The sequence below is a fragment of the Sitophilus oryzae genome, unplaced genomic scaffold, assembly GCF_002938485.1.
Source record: "Sitophilus oryzae breed Bouriz unplaced genomic scaffold, Soryzae_2.0 scaffold_857_pilon_pilon, whole genome shotgun sequence".
NCBI lineage: Eukaryota > Metazoa > Arthropoda > Insecta > Coleoptera > Curculionidae > Sitophilus > Sitophilus oryzae.
Window position 1 is genome coordinate 5338761 of NW_022147480.1, and position 18320 is coordinate 5357080.

The window sequence follows — 18320 nt, forward strand, 5'->3', positions numbered from 1 at the left end:
CGAAGTAGCACGAAATAAAAATACGAAGAATATCGAAGAAAAAGAAGAAACGGCGAAGACATCGTCTCGCGCCCACGATATCGTGGTACGGCACGATACTGGTACTCGGTGTGTGTGTGTTGGCTGGGTGCTGTTGGTCGTTTAGATCGTGGATACGGGATGCACGCGGCGCAGCAGACTTGTTGAAAATAGATTGGAAGGCGCAGATTGCGGGATGTGTTGGAGTCGCGGCCGTTTAACGACATCGCTGCCGTGAGATACAGCCCGATCTTAAATAAATACATAATGAGGCAAGTCAAATAAAAAGAGTTTTAATTATAAAGTTGCTTTACTTTGTTTGTTGTGTCCTTTGAATAAATATGCTAAGGAAGGTATCTAATATTATTTCTTTATTCATATATGAATCAAGCAAGAGTCGTCGTCTAAGTCCGTACGTCGCGTCGCGTACGACGTATAGTGGCTCTGGTTCTGGCTGTAAGGACCTGACGGCTGCACGCACAGCCCGTCTCCAATTTTCTCTGTTTTCTGTTCTTCGAACGTCACCCTCCAGGTTGATATTCATAAGTTTTTCAACCATGTCCACCCACCTGGTTGGCGATCTTCCTCGGCGACGGGATCTTGCAGGTCTTCCCTGCACTACAAGTCTCTCCATATGCCCGCTCCTGTTGACGTGACCGAAAAAGGAAAGGATGCGTTTATAGACAGTGCTGGAAAGTCTTTGCGGTAACTAAATTGCATTAAGGACCGACACATTGGTGCGATGTGCTGTCCATGGTATTCGCAACATCCTCCTATAGCACCACATTTCGAAGGCGTCAATGCGTCTGTCGTCTGCCAACAATGTCCATGTCTCAGAAGCATAAAGCATAACCGGAAAGACAAGACTATTTACAAGATTGATTTTTGGTGATTGTGCTATGTGACTGTTCGACCAAACTTTCGTGAGCTGCGTCATAGCGTTACGGCCCAGTTGAATTCTGCGGCGTATTTCCATTTCACTACCGGTATTAGATATAAGTGCACCTAAATAAATAAATTGTTGCACAATTTCGCAGCGATCTATGATCATCACCTTAGTCTTTCTGTAATTGATGCGAAAGCCGAACTCTCTACTGGTAGTTTTCAATCTTGTTAGAATTGTCCTCAGTTCCAGCTGGTTTGCGGTTATCAAGAGGAGTATTAGGATTAGGAGTATTGTGGTTACGAAGCTAGAGTAATGATATATAAAACCCCAGAGTTCCCAGCTGGCAAAGGAGTCGGACAGGGATACACGATATCCCCAAAGCTGTTTACAGCAACACTAGAAGGAATCTTCCGTCGACTAGACCGGACCAACAAAAGACTAAAAATGAATGAAAAATATCTTAACCATCTAAGATTCGCTGATAACATAGTCCTAATAACCAACAGTCCTGAAGACCTACAAACACAAATTAACGAACTAAATACAGCCAGAAAATACATTCTAATAAAAAACTCAAAACTGGAAATAGTAGAAGAATACATATTTTTGGGACAACTAATAGACAGCTCGGGATCTCTACTACCAGAAATCAACGAAAGAATTAAGTTAGCATCGAGTACTTATGGAAGAAACTCAATCATATTCAAATCCAGAATGCCACTTTATATAAAGAAGAAAACATTCGACCAATGTGTAATCAGTCATAACCTTTTAAACCTTAAAGGACCTTAAAACGGACATTATAAGGAAACTACAGGTCGCACAACGCTCTATGGAACGAAATATGCTGGGAATAACCAAGAAAGACCGCGAAAAAATAGAGTGGATACGACAAAAGACCCATATAATAGACGTCATAAACAAAATCAAATCCCTCAAGCAATGGGCAGAACAACTGACAAGGACAGACAAAAGAAGGACCACAAAAATTACAACATGGTACACACGAGGAATTAGAAAGACCAAACCTGAGATAGGACCATAATATTGGGAAATTAGCGGGGATAACTTGGGCCCACATAGCCAACAATAGATAACAATGTGCCCAGCTACAAAGAGAGTACCTAAACATGTGAGGGAGGCTACACCATAGTTGGAAATGGTTGAATAAGCCGTGAATGATGATGATGATTTATATATTGAAGGCGGAGTCGACATAACGACCTCACATTTTTGACAGTTTTGTTTGAGGCTTCAATTGACACATTTAAGCACTCTGAACTTTCAATTTATGATATGTATCATTTATTCTACATAATGAATTTGTTTCAGAGGTAGTAAATGCAGAAGGATATTGGAGTCAGAATTTAAATTAACAGTGACATTTCTCCACTACAACCCGAAAAAAATTACGTGATATTTGCCGAAACCCTCCCTCTCCTCAACGTGAGATTAACCCCCTCCCTTGACTCCCTGAAAAAGATATGAAAAAGACGAAATAGAAACCGTGTCCTTTAAACCAATATTCAAATATGATTATAGTAACAATTATATCGTTTGTTTTAGACAAAAAAAAAGTTTTGCATATTTTTGGGACATTATATCATTGTTTTGTTGTACTGGCCCGAGCCGTGTCAATTTATTAACCCTTCCACTATCTCATTACGGTCGCAACGATGATAAATGATCGTTGTCTACGACACAAACGCCTATTTGTTCTCGTTCCGTTTCGCTGTGTGTATGCGGCGCAATTTTCAAAATTGATAAAAATTGCTGAACGTGATTAACGACTTCGGCTTCGTTTTGAATAGACGGCAGCGCCACCACGCTTGAACTAGTTTAATTTCTGACGAAGGGAAGTTTTAGAAAACGTATATTTGGTGGTTGCAGTAATAGTTTCCGATTAGTCATTCTTCTGACAGTTCGGAGTTAACTATAAAATGGGAAGTCGGGGGAGAAATCACTGCCAAAATTTGTACACTGAAATTCTCTTTTCGAGAAATATTCCTCGAAATTCCCCGAAATACCTAGCTGAATTTCGTTCGTATCGTGACGTCATAGGAGATTAAGCTATCTGTACTCTGTATTAACAAAATAATGTTAATTCAGGTCTTATGTTAAATTAATAACAGAACAAACCAAAATAATACCCTTCATATACCGTATCATCGAAAAAAAATAATTCAGTTGGCTTGGAAATGACGATCGATGATAACATTCCCTATACATATAATTTTCCATATAAAATGAAAGCGATCTTCATTTCATAGCCATCGCTAACGCCGTTTTTTTTGTAGGTAGATTTTTTAATTTAAATTCTTTAAAAATGGGGGAATTACCGTAATCTTCTTTATGTAACTCCTACTGTTCTTTATAATAATTAAGCACGTTGTGCATCTCTGACCGTGGTCGTGGTTTTAACCGGTGCGCCATATTTCACGTAATGATAACAATGGTCACGGCAGAGGGATCCACTCACGACCGATCTGTCCTCCTCCCTGTTTGCCATTTTTTTTCGTTCGCTCGGTATATATATATTTCGTGTACGACGAAACAATGGGATCGTAAATTTCAACGATATTTCTTATTCCGTTTCGTCGTTTTGAATGTTCACGATTTTTCGGTCAAGAGGTTATGTTATAATACGTAGAGCAGAGGCGGTACCAATAACAGTTGGTTTTAAAAAAGTATCAATTAATCAGGGGCGTACACATAATGTAGACAAAAAGAGCCTAGACAAAATCATAAATTATTTTCTTTATATCATCTATACTAATATATAAAATCTTTAAGTGACTGACTCACTGATTAATCACGATCCTGCTCAAACCACTCAACGTAAGAAGCTCAATTTTGGCATACAGGTTGATATCTTTAGCATACAGGCTGATACAGGGTGTAGAGGTTCGATAAGAAGGGATTTTTCGAAATTCCAGTTCCAAGGGGGTGAAACCGCTCAAATATTACAATAATTTTTATTTAAAAAACGGCCAAGTTCCCGAAAAACCGCTTAAAGACGTATATTTTATTTTGTTTTTTTTACATATTTGTACATATGTATACATGTTTTACATATGTATACAGAGTGTTTCAAAAAATCTGGTCATTGATTAATCACGATCCTGCTTAAAGCGCTTGACGTAAAAAGCTGATTTTTGGAAAACGGATTGAATTTAGGGTGTAGAGGTTCGATAAGAAGGGATTTTTCGAAACTCGAATTCTAAAGGGGTGAAAATAAAAAACCCAAACCAAACCACCCCTCAAATATTAGAATATTTTTTTATATAAAAACCGGTGAGTTTTTCGGAAAAAACTCTTATATTTTATTTTGTTGTTTTACATATTTTAAGATTTTTTAAAAATGTATACAGGGTGTTTCATAAAATATGACCATTGAGTAATCACGATTCTGCTTAAACTGCTTGACGTTTAAAGCTGATTTTTGGCAAACGGATTGACTGTGGGGTGTAGAGGTTCGATAAGGAGGGGTTTCTCGAATCCCAAATTCCAAGAGGGTGAAAACGCCCCTGAAATATTACAATATTTGTTATTTAAAAAACGGTTAGTCTTTCGGGAAAACGCTTGGAAACGCATAATTTATTTAGCTTTTTTACATATTTTGAAATTTTTAAAAAAATCATATAGGGTGTTCCAAAAAGTTGGCTAATTCATTAACCACGATTCTGCTTAAACTGCTTCACGTAAAAAGCTTATTTTTGGCAAACGGATTTTTCGAAAGTCAAATTCCAACGAGATGAAACACCCCTCACATATTACCAAGTTTTATATAATAATATCGCCATATTGTTTTTTCTCATGCTGACATAAATGTGAGAAAATTTTATCCAGTTTGTATGTCAATGGAAATTCTTGCTTTGCTTTATCATCACCATTACAAATGATTAATTCGACGCGAACGAAATCGCGGGTACACGCTAGTATCTAATACAATCTCTATCTTTATCTTTAGTGTTTTAATCGAATCAGTTGTTTATTATATTAAATCAATACTAGTTCTTCATTGTTAACTATAAAAGTGTAATTTACTAGTGCATTCAAATGATATTGAACAACAATAATGCCACTCATCTGGAATTAAATGCAAAATCATAATTATTTTACATTCAAGTTATACTGAATGCAAAGTTTTTTTAATACGTCCGTCGCATTATAAAACTCTATTATGCATGTATTTATAGTAAGGTCAAGTAGGTAAACAATAATAGGATATATTGAAATATCACCCAGGTATTCGAAGAACCAACACCAATTTTCTACTTGAACAAACAACAATAGCCTTAATTAAATATTGTCCAGGAATTACTGATTTTGTTCGATGATAATGCACCAATTAAAGAAGGATGTATCGAGACAGAGCACTGTTGCCAACTCTTCGCTAATCGTCCTCCTAAATCACAGCAAAAATCCTACTAAATCTTCAAAATTTCTCCAAATTTTCAAAAAACTCAATTTTACTTTCCTGTTGGCTATTGACTATGGTTTTTTCCAAGTCCAGATATTTTAAGGGGTGGTAAATCTTCTCAAAATAATCATATTTTTCTTTACCATTTAATAAATCTGAAGCTAGAAAATGGCATTTTATTCCTTGAAATTATTGCAATACAAAACCTATCGATAATCCTACTGACCTACTAACGACAAAATTTCTTCTCGAAGCCTCTACGAAATCTAATAGATTTAGTAGGATTCCTAATGAGTTGGCAACACTGATAGCTTCAAAAAAAAACGGCTGATTATTAATTTTTAAATTATATACGGCGTCCTAAACGAGTCATTCACACCTCTAAATCAAAAGTTTAATGAGCCGTTGTATAAACAACGGCCCCGCAGAATATAAAAGAGCTAAAGAAGAAGAAAAGAAGTAAAAAAAAGGTTAAACGGGCCTCAAGGAGATTGTTCTGCGATCGACCAGTGGCGACTCGTGTGCGTCGAGATTTATTGTAATTGAAAAAACCCGAGTTTGGAACTTAGTAATTTAAAAAAAATACTCACCAGAAGCAAACGTCAAGGCGAACAATATATGGATGTACTGGGTGATATGTCGGATTATCTTGGAAATCTGCAAAAGAAATCATAGTTTAGTTAATTAGAAATAAAATAGTTAAAAATACAATTATTAAAACTACAAAATTAGTTAATAGTTCTAATGTATCAAGGGAATTATACAGGGTGGTCCGAAATGTATTCCGGAAACTTCGGCAGCATATTCTGCCGATAAAAATAAGTAAAAAAGTTCGTATAAATGTTAGTTTCGGAGATACAGGCTGTAGGAGTTTCATTTTTATTTCGATTTTTTCCAAATAATTTCAATATTGAAGTAACGTCAATATTTGGATGAAAATTGGTATCTGGGAGTTTTTTGTTATGGGAAATTTGATTTTGATGTCAATATGACTCCTATTTGTAGAGGGCGCCACCTACATATTTTTTAACTGATTTGAAGACTAATAACTTTTCGTCCGTTGAAATGTTTTAGTGCCAAAAGTTCAGAAGAGAAGAAACATTATATTTTTTGTCAATAATGACATGTATTGACTATTTTTATTCTAAATATCTTGAGAACGGTTGCTCGTAGCGATTTTTACCAAGAGACCGTTTTTACGTAAAAAACGTCGTAAATGTATATTTTTTACTTAGTAGTTTTATACAGTTACGGACGAAAAGTTATTACACTTCAAACCAGTTAAAAAATATGTATGTGACGCCCTCTACATGTAGGAGTATATTGACAAAAATAAAATTTCTCTGAGTACCTATGTGACTTTTTTGATGACAAAAAAATCGAAATAAAAATAAAACATGCACACCCTTTAATATGTTTTAGGAAGTCCAATTTTGAAGTTTATCACCTCTGTTAATCTATACTAATATATAAAATCCTTAAGTGACTCACTGATTAATCACGATCCTGCTCAAATTACTCAACGTAAGCTCAATTTTGGCATACAGATTGATTCTAGGGTGTACAGGTTCGATAAGAAGGGATTTTTCGAAATTCCGGTTCCAAACCGGTGAGTTTTTCGGAAAAACTCTTAAACACGTATATTTTATTTTGTTGTTTTACATATTTTAAGATTTTTTAAAAATTATACAGGGTGTTTTATAAAATATGAGCATTGAGTAATCACGATTCTGCTTAAACTGCTTGACGTTTAAAGCTGATTTTTGGCAAACAGATTGACTGTGGGGCGTAGAGGTTCGAAAGGAGAATCTCGAATCTCAAATTCCAAGAGGGTGAAAACGCCCATCAAAAATATTACAATATTTGTTATTTAAAAAACGGGAAAACTTTCGGGAAAACGCTTGGACACTCATAATTTATTTTGTTTTTTACATATTTTGAAATTTTTAAAAAATTATACAGGGTGTTCCAAAAAGTTGGGTAATTGATTAACCACGATTCTGCTTAAACTGCTTGACGTAAAAAGCTTATTTTTGGCAAACGGATTTTTCGAAAGTCAAATTCCAACGAGATGAAACTACCCCTCAAATATTACCAAGTTATATAATAATATCGCCATATTGTTTTTTCTCATGCTGACATAAATGTGAGAAAATTTTATCCAGTTTGTATGTTAATGGCAATTCTTGCTTTGTTTTATCATCACCATTACAAATGATTAATTCGACGCGAACGAAGTCGCGGGTACACGCTAGTATATTATAAACATGTAATGACGTCACGAAATTGAATCTAATGTTTTCTTTACAGTTGAAGCCGATAAAAAGACAACACAAGAAAAATTCAACATTTGCGGAGACGTTCTTTAAATCAGCCAGCATTTCGTACAGTATCGGTACCGCAAGAAGAATGTCCTCGACATGGGCAATGTCGTCGTCTTCGGCGACTTCGTGCTGCGAGCCCCAGGTCCCGGGGCTCTATCAGTCTACGATCGGGCCGGCCGTAGATCGTAAACAGCCCCCCTGACAAGCGGACATCGGTGCTTCCCGCAGAGGGTAGCGCTGGCAGACGATGAGTTAGTTTTAGCGGTGGGCTTGTAAAGGTGTCTCGATGGTCGTGTCTAGTCGGTCGGGTGTTGGTTTATTTATAATTTTGATGGTAGACACGAAACACACCTATCATAAATTTCTGATATTTGCATAATGTCGTCTTTGATTTTTTTAGAAAAGGCTGGATATTTCGTTACTGAAACAGTGTAACACAATACACTTAGATCCATTTTGTTACCCAAACAACCAACCTAACCAATGAACGCGCTAAATAAAAAATGAAAATATACAAGATACTAAGTGAATGCGAGCAATTTTATATTAGTGGAAATTTTTTGAAAATATATTTGTCCACATTCAATAGGCGTTAACAATGCAGAAATTAAAATGGAAGAACCGTTAGCTTTAACAGAATTTTTTTTAATCCAATCAAATATAAGTTGAATAATAGGCAATGTAAGGGATAACATTAAATTGGGCTAAACGTTGGCAACGTTGACAGACATCTGGCGTAAATTCGCTTTGTTTTTTTGTGGTAATGTGTAATTGTTTTGTTATCGTTGTCAAAAGTGTTGTGCGGTATTTTGCCTACGGAAGAACTTTTCTGTGTAAATTTAAGGTAAACTAGGCACTAGCAAGAATGTAATAGTGCTTGTTTTCCATTTTTCAAGTCATAGCAAAAGTTAAGCATGCAAGGGAAAAATATATTTTAAGGAACCTCGTGACTATGAACTTATTAAACGTTTTGATATGCTTGAAGTAGCGGATTTGAAAAGACGAATAACTCCCGTTGAAGAAAATTCGGGCATACTTTATTTTATCCACGATGAAGAACTTCATTAAAACAACTTTGTACCAATAAGTAATATTATGTTTATGAATGTTTTTTTAATTGTTTCGTACGCTTTAAAATGTTTACTATGTTTTCCCTTTTAATATTTAGAAGGTTATGTCGTTATTTTCTATAATTTTTAATAAATATACTAAAGAAGTAAATTGTAATTTTAAGATATGTGGATCACTTTAAATATTGAGGTGATCCAATATTCTTAAAGTTTAATTTGTTCTAACTTTCACCAACATTCTTCCTCGTCACACTCGCCCTGTGCAATAGAATAACTTTTACTGGCAAACTTTAGTAAATGTTACTTTCACTATATAGTGAATGTTAGAAATTACTAGGAAAAGTCTCTTTAAAATACCACTCACTAAATTCACTGGTCCAATGCGTAATTGTTAGCATTTCCTAGTGAATGTTAACAATCACTGAATTTCCGATTTTCACTGTAACATATTATACAACGTAATACAACTTTGAAACTAAAATCCTTCAGAGGAATATCAGCATAACCGGATACGCTGAATGAAGATTCTCCTAAAAAACTAGAAAATCCAAAACAGGGTGACCTATCTGAGAAGTTTACATGTAATTTTAAGCTGTCATTTTTAACATTTTTTTTAATCCACGCTTAAACCAAAATCAAGGTCTAAATAAAACTGATAAAATCTGAACTATTCTATAAAAGATAGAAGAATAGAATAATGAAAATAAGGTTTTTAATGCAAAAAAATTATTAACAAATTCAAGTTTTTAACAAAAAGTCAGTAGTTTTCAAAAACATCACTCTAATTAAGCCTTTCATAAACCACCAATAACTTAATCACGATCATAACCTCCAAATTATGATGGGCCACGCCCATAATAGAGAAGAACTTCGACCCACTGGTAGTTCCGTTAATAGCAAAAATACGTAGGTCACAAATACCAAATACCATCGGCACACCGCCCGATTTCGAGTCGGCATTTTTCACCAACATCAAAGACCTTATTGACCGGCTCGCTACAGCCAGTAACGCGGAACGTGCGTGATTGAAGGCTTATTATGACCAGTGGCGGACCATAAATATTTTACCTTCGTGAATATACACGATGAATTTCTAATTCTTTAATTATTACTCAGGTTTTAAGTTATAACTCCTTATAAGGTATTTCGAAAAAACTTCTGAACTTTTGAACTACAGAGTTTTTTTTTTAATTCTCTGCTTTAAACCTCATTATCTCAATGCAATTGTTGGTTGACTTAACAGATTGACTTATACTTCCATATGATGGCTTCAAAACATGTATAAGAGGAAAAAACAAAAAACGAAAAAACAAAAAAAGAGGACAGTGAGATCAAAAAGAGGACTGTCCTCTGGAATAGAAATGGGAGAATACTCTTGAATTTTGTGAATGTCGATTGTCGAAATATTTCTTTTCTTGTTGGAGAGACTTTACATAAGTTTTATCAGCTGCCAGTGTAAGTAACAAGAGGTAAAGTGAAGCAAAAGACAAGGGAAAGAGAAGCTAAGAGAGCTCAGGTGTAAGTTAATTGCGATGAACCGATAAATCGTATTTTTAATGACCTCGGAAGGTATAACACTGAACAGTACCGAACAGGCTGCCTTTATGCGATAATTGGGACTGTAACGGTAATTATTATTTTCCTCAATCATTATTCTCTTGTGTTTACTTTTTTCCCTTTATAATTACTTTAATATTGTGTAGCACAAATTATTAAACGTTTAATTCGCTAAATTTTAATTTATTTAGTTCCAATTTTTGAACATATTATACGAGAGGATCCATCAACAATTAGAACAGATGCTAAAACAAATTATCGATCGAAACATTTCACTGACGTTAGTTTTTTTTTGGATTTTCTTTACCTTCTTGAAAATGTATGTAAATACAACTATAGTGTATATCAGAAATTCGATTTCAAAATACTGCAATGTAGACTATGTAGAAAACGGTAGAGAAGATTCACTACTATATATCGATACTTTATTTCGGTTTTCGAAAACTAAAGAACCCTAATAAATCCTGTTTCAAAGCTTTTTAGATAAACCAATTGCTTAGATACACCGAAAAATCAAATTCCTTTGAAACCTAATAAGATTACATCGTCACGGTTCGTTTAAAAAAAGGGCCCCAGCGCTTGTCGAGTTCTCCAGACTACTTATTTTATGTCGAACCGTTGCCATATATCTATTTTTTATTGGGTAAAATTCTATGTAACACGATATCGGTATATATTCGGGTATAATGTTTCGGGTGTGTTTAAAGATTTATTTTATTAGGTATACCCCTCGCTTGGAAAGGGTGGTTTATTACATTTAAAGCAGAGTGTAAACAAAACTTGAAAGTCAGTGCCAGTAGTAATTAAATAAGATAGGAGATAAATGTTAACGTAGCATTTTTAAATTTGCTGATATGATAAGCAAAAATATGGGAACTGTCAAAATTGTAGTGACGATCTACTATGCCAGAGGTACTGGGTTTGATCCCCGGCCAGTACGGTCGCTTAATTTATTTAAATAATAGTTATTTTTTATACAAGACGATAAAATGGTATTTTATCGTCAACCGAAGTAAATTAATTTCGGGAGACGATAATGCAAGCAATTTTATCGTCGTGTATAAAACAATATTTTTTCCAAAGCGAGTTATGTTTTAAAAAAAAATTCAGAAATTATTATTTCAAGGAATTTGTTACGAGTAGAAAAAATATTGTGCTGGGCTGGCGTTGGTTTCTATGTAATTTTACAAATAAATAAAGCTGTCTCTTTAGTTGTCAGTTTTGAGTCAATATTTTTTAATTCTCTTGCGTGTCGATTGCTGATTGAATTGGAACCAGAAATGGCTCAAAACGAAATAAGTAAATTACCAACAGATATTCAGGCTGAGGCGACAAACGCCATATCCAAACTATTTCCACTTAAATCCCGAATAACTTAAAGAATACAAAAATTTTCAAAAATGGAAGCAATTAAAAAACGTACGAGGAGAAATAAAGTTTTTAACCTATCCTTCCTGTTAAAGTATCATTTAATCTACCCTTGCGGTTAAAATACTATTTTATCTACTCTTTTTGATAGATATAAGCACCGAACATTAATATAGCAAGAAGGGTCACTCTAAGTCCCGCCCTATTTTACGTTATTTCCACGCGGCTGTGTTTGGTCGCTGTCGCAACCGTTTCTCGGAGTCAGGCGGAGTCCGTCGATATGCACGTGTGTGAAGGCTTAACGCTCGCAGTATACCAGGCCGGGGCGAATAATACAGTTAACTTTTACGATTGTTTATAGTCATTTTACTATTTATAGTATATTTATTTATTCGTTGCCTACTATATTATATATTTTACTTATGTGAAATTATCAAATAAATTAAATCCAAACTGAAAATATTTGTAGGTTAGAATTAAGCGTGCGCAAAGCCGTTTCACATAAAATAAAACAAGAAGTTAAAAGATAAAGACTTCTTATTTTATTTGTTATTTTATTTAATTCCATCCACCGCGCCGCGCCGCGTTCGAATTATTTTTGAAGAAACCCCCGTATTCGAGCGCTCGACCCAGCGGCGGCATACGACCATACAATTTTTTGCTGCCGCCGCGGCTCGTCTTTGTAAACGCCACATGAAAGCTAGAACGCCGGCTGACCCTTCTTCTTATATTTATTCGGTGATATAAGGCAATTTTCACAGTTGCTATGGAAAAACATATTTAATTATATATTTTTAAATATTTAAAATATTTATTTTATAATTTCAAGTATCGATATATTTCAAGTATCGATATATTTTAAGTACCGATATTTTTCAAGTATCGACAAATTTCAAGTATCGATAACCTGTAAGTATCGATATTTTTCAAGTATCGATATTGTCCAAGTATAGATATTTCCCAAGTATCGATATTTCCCAAGTATCGATATTTCAAAGTATCGATATTTCCCAAGTACCGATATTTCCGAATATCGATATTTTCCAAGTATCGATATTTTCAAATATCGATATTTTCCAAGTATCGATATTTTCAAATATCGATATCTTCCAAGTATCGATATTTTCCAAGTATCAATATTTTCAAAGTATCGATACTTTCCAAGTATCGATATTCAAGATACCTATAAACAAAAATGCGACAGTTGTGTTATATGAACTACTCTACCGGCATATATGATTTTCTTAGGTTCCTTTTCATGAACGTAAAATCAATTTGCGATATGGAAAGAGTTTCGGATCACGCAACGTTTCTGTTCTGTCATCCTGCCCATCGTCGCACGATGACGCCTCCGCTCGTAATCCATAAAAACGCGACCGACTGCCTAATTGCCGCGTTAACGTGCGCTGGTGTGCGTGTGCATGTTTGTTATGCGTACGTATTGAATAAATAATCGAAGCCGCAAAACCAAATGTTGCCATTAGCAGTTGTTTGAAAATATACAACGTTTCCCTTCTCCGGCATATCCAGTTACTGCGACAGTAAAACATGTGTGTGTATACATAGGCGCAACACATACACAAACAGCAGTGCGCGCCGTGCACATAGGCAATCGTTAAAATCTTTACAGTTTCCTTTTGCAGTAAATATCTCTCTCTCTCTCAATGAAAATGGGCTGGCCGGAACGGGCTTTTTCGGTGATGATTTTCCACGATTTACACGTCGTTTCCTGTTGTTAAAGTCCTGGAACAATGCTTCGATACTGGGTGTTTTTCAAAATTGGCTCAACCCAATAACTTCTTTATTTTTTCAGATAAAAAACGAGATTTGGTATGTCAGTGGCAGGGTGCAATGATTTAAATCAACGGATTTTTTTTATATTAATCATGGATTTAAATCAAAATAATCAACTTGTTTTAAAACTTATGATAAATCGAAAGATGTCTGTAAAAATTATAAAAACATTTCCTACAAAGCTCTAAAAAGTATTCCTATATTAAATCTACCCTATATCTATCTATTCATTAAATAAGTATAAAGTTACACTTGCTGTTGTAACGTTTAAATACTTTAATAGATAATTGTAAAATTATTTAATAATTGTAAAAGATATAACATATAAGACATATCCCTAATATCTATTCATCTATTAAAATGTTGGACCGATTTTTGAAGTTATTTCGTGTGAATCCATTACACTTCTAAATGAACGAGATTTATTTTGAAATTGTGAAGTGCCAGAAATGCGGTATTTGAATACATTTCATTCGCAAACTCTAGTGCAGAACTAGTTTCTTCTAATGTCAGGTTATATTTTTATTCCCGAGGACTAATAAATGTCAAAAGATAAACTAGAGTCAAGGCTGTTTTATACCTTTTTGAAACAGCTGTTGATCAAGCTAACTACCACCTTCCTTAATTTATCTCCTATAGTTCATTCCAAATTTCTACTGACATTTTGTTCTGCAATAAGTACTTTGCACTTTGAACATTAGATGGTATTAATTTTATTCTCGACTTAAGACAGTCATGACTATTTCCAAAAAAATCCCTTTGATGTAAGTGGCCGATTAAATATATCGGTGACCGATGTGGAAAAACGACACGCGCCGTACAAATGTTAATATTGTCAATATCGGGCAGAGCTATAAAGATTTAGCTATTTAGGATAGGACTTTAAATAGAAAATTGAATAAAATCAAAAAAATGCGATTAAAATAAATAAAAAATCTGATTAAAATGAAAAAAAAACGACTTTTTTGATTTTTTTGCAAACTGGTTAGTGTTTAGCTAGATCTTTTGCCTTTTCATTGTCTTCTATCCCTTTGTGGGCTGGCACTCAGAGTAAGAGGACTTTATTTTCTTTGCCGAATTTGTCCAGCTTCTCTAGAAAGATAATCAAAATTCACTTCATTTAATTTGTATGCATTATTTCAGGTTAACAATTATTTGTGATTCGAGCAACGCCCAAGTATTATATAAACCAAACTCTATAGTTTTAATTAAAAATGCATTTTCTACTACAGCACCAAACCCTTCTTTCGAGCGACAACAATGGCAAACACATCACAAAGCCTTCGCAACTTTTTCAATCTGCATGTTAAACAGATTAATTAACGTTTCACATCGAAAACGTCAAACGCCAATTCCAAGCTCAACGTTTTTTTTCCTTTCTTTTTATTAGGCATGTATACAATATATCGACAAATCAAAATATCGATATTTTTTGTAATGGGAGTATTAAAAAAGCACCGATATTTTTAAGTATCAATATTCTGAAGTATCAATATTTTACAAGTATCGATATTATTCACATATGGATATTTTTTAAGCACGGATATTTTTCAAGCATCGACAATATTCAAACGTCGATTTATCGAATATATACGAAGTATCGATATTGCCTAGTGTCGATATTTTTAGGTATCAATATTTTACAAGTATCGATATTTTCAAGTATCGATATTATTCGAATATCAATATTTGTCAAAGGCCGGTTTTTTCAAACATCGAGCTTTCCAAGTATCGATACTTTAAGTAGTCGGATTTTTCAGGTATCGATATTTTGAAGTATCAATATTTTTCAAGTAACGATATTATTCAAATATCGATATTTTTCCAGCATCGATATTTTTCAAACATCGACATTTTTTAAGTATTGATATTGCCTAGTATTGATATTTTTAGGTATCGATATTTTAAAGTATTAATATTTTACAAGTATCCACATTACTGAAATATCGATACTTTCCACTATCGATATTTTTTAGGTATCGATATCTTTCCAGTATCGATATTCTTACACTATTGATATTTTGCAAGAATCTATATTTTTTAAGCATCAATATTTCTTCAAGTATCAATATTTTTCAAGTACCGATATTTGATATTGAAACATCCCTAAGTTGCATTAAAAGCACCGATATTATACAGTTTCTCCGCCCCTTTTTAACCCCGTCCATCCCCACCCCTTCGACAGTTTAAAACTACTCCGCCCGTTTGATTGCGCCTCGCTAAACGATTGTAGAGTAGCGCGGGCTCATATTTGAATTTAAAATTCTGTTTGCGATCGTGCACACACACGCGCCGCCTCTTTGTCTAAACCGTTTTCATTTGGCAAAGGACAGGAGGCAAAAAGGCTCTTTTACCCCGGTTTTCCTGCCGGTTTGCTATGAAAATACCGGTACGTTTGAAGAGAAATCAAAAAGAATTCTAGAATTCTCAGAAGGAAAGTTGTAGCGTCTAGAAATTCAAATAATGAACGAATTGCTGAATCTAAAGAAAAAAAGTTTAAATATTAGTAACACGAATTCGCTTTGAAAATGAATCATATATTATGTATAAGTTCACAAGTAGTATTAGATAAACCAACTCCCTCATTTAGTGTAATGTTTGTTGCAAAAAATTCAGAATTCGTTGGAACAAAAATTGCTTCAAAGTATATATTAAAATGGTTTGGTTAGTGTTTACTCTAAGAAGTCAGAGAAGATCAGGCAAATAGCCAAACAATATAACATTGAAACGATTTTAAATCTGGAATGACTCTTACAAAACCTTGATCGGAAACATCCAAACAAAAGAAAGAGTGCATCTAGTAGGACCTTGTAAATATGGTAAATCGTATACTGAAGAGGCAAACGTCTAGTTGTACGATTAACAGGCACAAAGAGATGAAACAATTTAATCAGATATTGCAAACCATGTATGGTACAAACTTTCACAACAGAAAGTGTTTCGACCACTTGGGTTGTAACAAGAAACCTCACTGAGAAAAATGTTAATTATCAAGCAACAATAACATTTTAGCAATCCAAGTATAGAAGTTTCCACAATATAACAACCATTTATCAAATATGCCAATGCTGATTGAAAGTACCCGATTTCCATCACTAGTGAATAGCTTGTTCATCTTTGGCTTGTTCTATTCTATTAAGCTCAGTAGTTTTAAGATTTAGATTAGTTCACACTTGATAGCGGTGATCAGAGTTACATTTGACCGAAACTTGTAAATTTTCAGAATTAAAGACAATGAAAGACAATACTAGTCCAAGACTATTTTATTTCACAAACAAAATTATCAGTTTGTTCGTTTTCGCTTATACTTCTCTACAACCAGACAAAAAAATGAAGAATTCCAGACACTGTTTCTGTTGAAAAATCGCCTTTAATGAAATTGAAAACCACACCATATTTCGATCAACTCGATTTAAGTCACTTGATACCTCAACCTCACACTTACCTCTGCTTAATGTAACCCTAGCTAGCGCAAAGCAGGTGCTACTTTAGACCATGGACGTAATAAAATAACTAATTTGTGTCTGACATTCTTTGCTTTGAAGTAACAATGCTGTAATTTTTCTGGAAGTATCTTTAGATATAGTCTGGAATATGATTGTATGGGGTAGCATTTGGCCTACTTCATCGAGAATTTTTCAGATCTATTGAGGTCCTCTGATATCTATCTAGACATTTTCCAGCCGTATTCTTTACAAAAATTCGAATGTGAAATGGAGACTGAACCCTACATTTAGCTCTTTCTCAATGGATTATCATTGCCTCATACAAAAAACCGCACATTTGCCCAGCTATCGCATTGACACAGAATGTCGTGTCCTTCTTCCGACTGACATAATCTGCCCGTAATTTCATCTGTAAATCCCATTAACTTTAAATGATCGAGGTTTCAATTTCCTGTTAATGGATATTCTGACAGTTTTCCTGACCCCGCTTATCAGGTCTTGAGTACAGACTATAGTAGCAGTTTCCTTAAATAACTAATAAAAAACTTCCCAATCCTCTTGAATATTAATCCTCTTGTATGTATTATAATTGAAATGTTGTTTCATATTGCTTAACGATCGATATGATTCATTCTATTCCCTATATTACGGAATGAAGTTATAATTATTATGTTGGTTACAACACACGACTGATAAAAGGGTGTGTCCACGTATGACATGCTCTAAGGGTGCTACAAAAGTATTCTGGTCGGGTGTTCCTTTCAATGGCCGTTTATTATTCGGAGACCCAGATATCGGTTACACGTGGTTATGGCCCATAAGCGGAACCCGTAAAAAACAAAGCCGGCAAAAGCCTGCTTAAATTAATTCCAGAACCGAGCAGCATAAAATATATCGTTAATAGGCCTGGGAACGTAGAAGGGTTGCTACTGGAGGGGGCGAAGGCTTAATGGGGTTTGTAAATATATCCTTATCGTGTAATTTTATCAGTTTATATTTTAGATAATATGTAAATTCTCAGAAAATGTCTGGCTCAATAACTGAAAAGATTTTAATTTAAAAGTCATCATTAAAAAATTGGCGCCGGGAGGCACGTATAGCTGCCCATACTAAATATGTTAATAAAAAGTTGGTAGGCAGTTCTTTTAGTTTCAAAATAAAGGAATTTTTCCAATTTTTCTTTTATCTCAGAAACTGCGACTTTGACTGATTTTGATGTTATTACAAATTTTGTTGCAAATATTATTCCTAATCTTAAATTGAAAACCGAGTTTCGCTACTGTAATTTTGGAGTTACGATTTTTTAAAATTTTTAACCCCCTCCCATGCCCCCTTACCAACTCCCCACCCCCACCAAAAACTAATAGCCAGATTCTCGGATGCCACAGTATTTTTGTGCCAAATTTGGTTAAAATCGGTTTAGCGGGTTTTGAG

General features: G+C 34.4%; 1 protein-coding gene across 1 annotated transcript in view; it reads right to left on the reverse strand.

Moving 5' to 3' along the window:
* Positions 1-18320, reverse strand: part of LOC115889874 (frizzled-2) — a 141819-nt gene that overhangs the window by 42434 nt on the left and 81065 nt on the right. The window contains exon 2 of the mRNA XM_030909959.1: positions 5918-5984. The gene's annotated coding sequence lies outside the window, so the exon portion shown is untranslated. The remainder of the gene's footprint in view (positions 1-5917; positions 5985-18320) is intronic.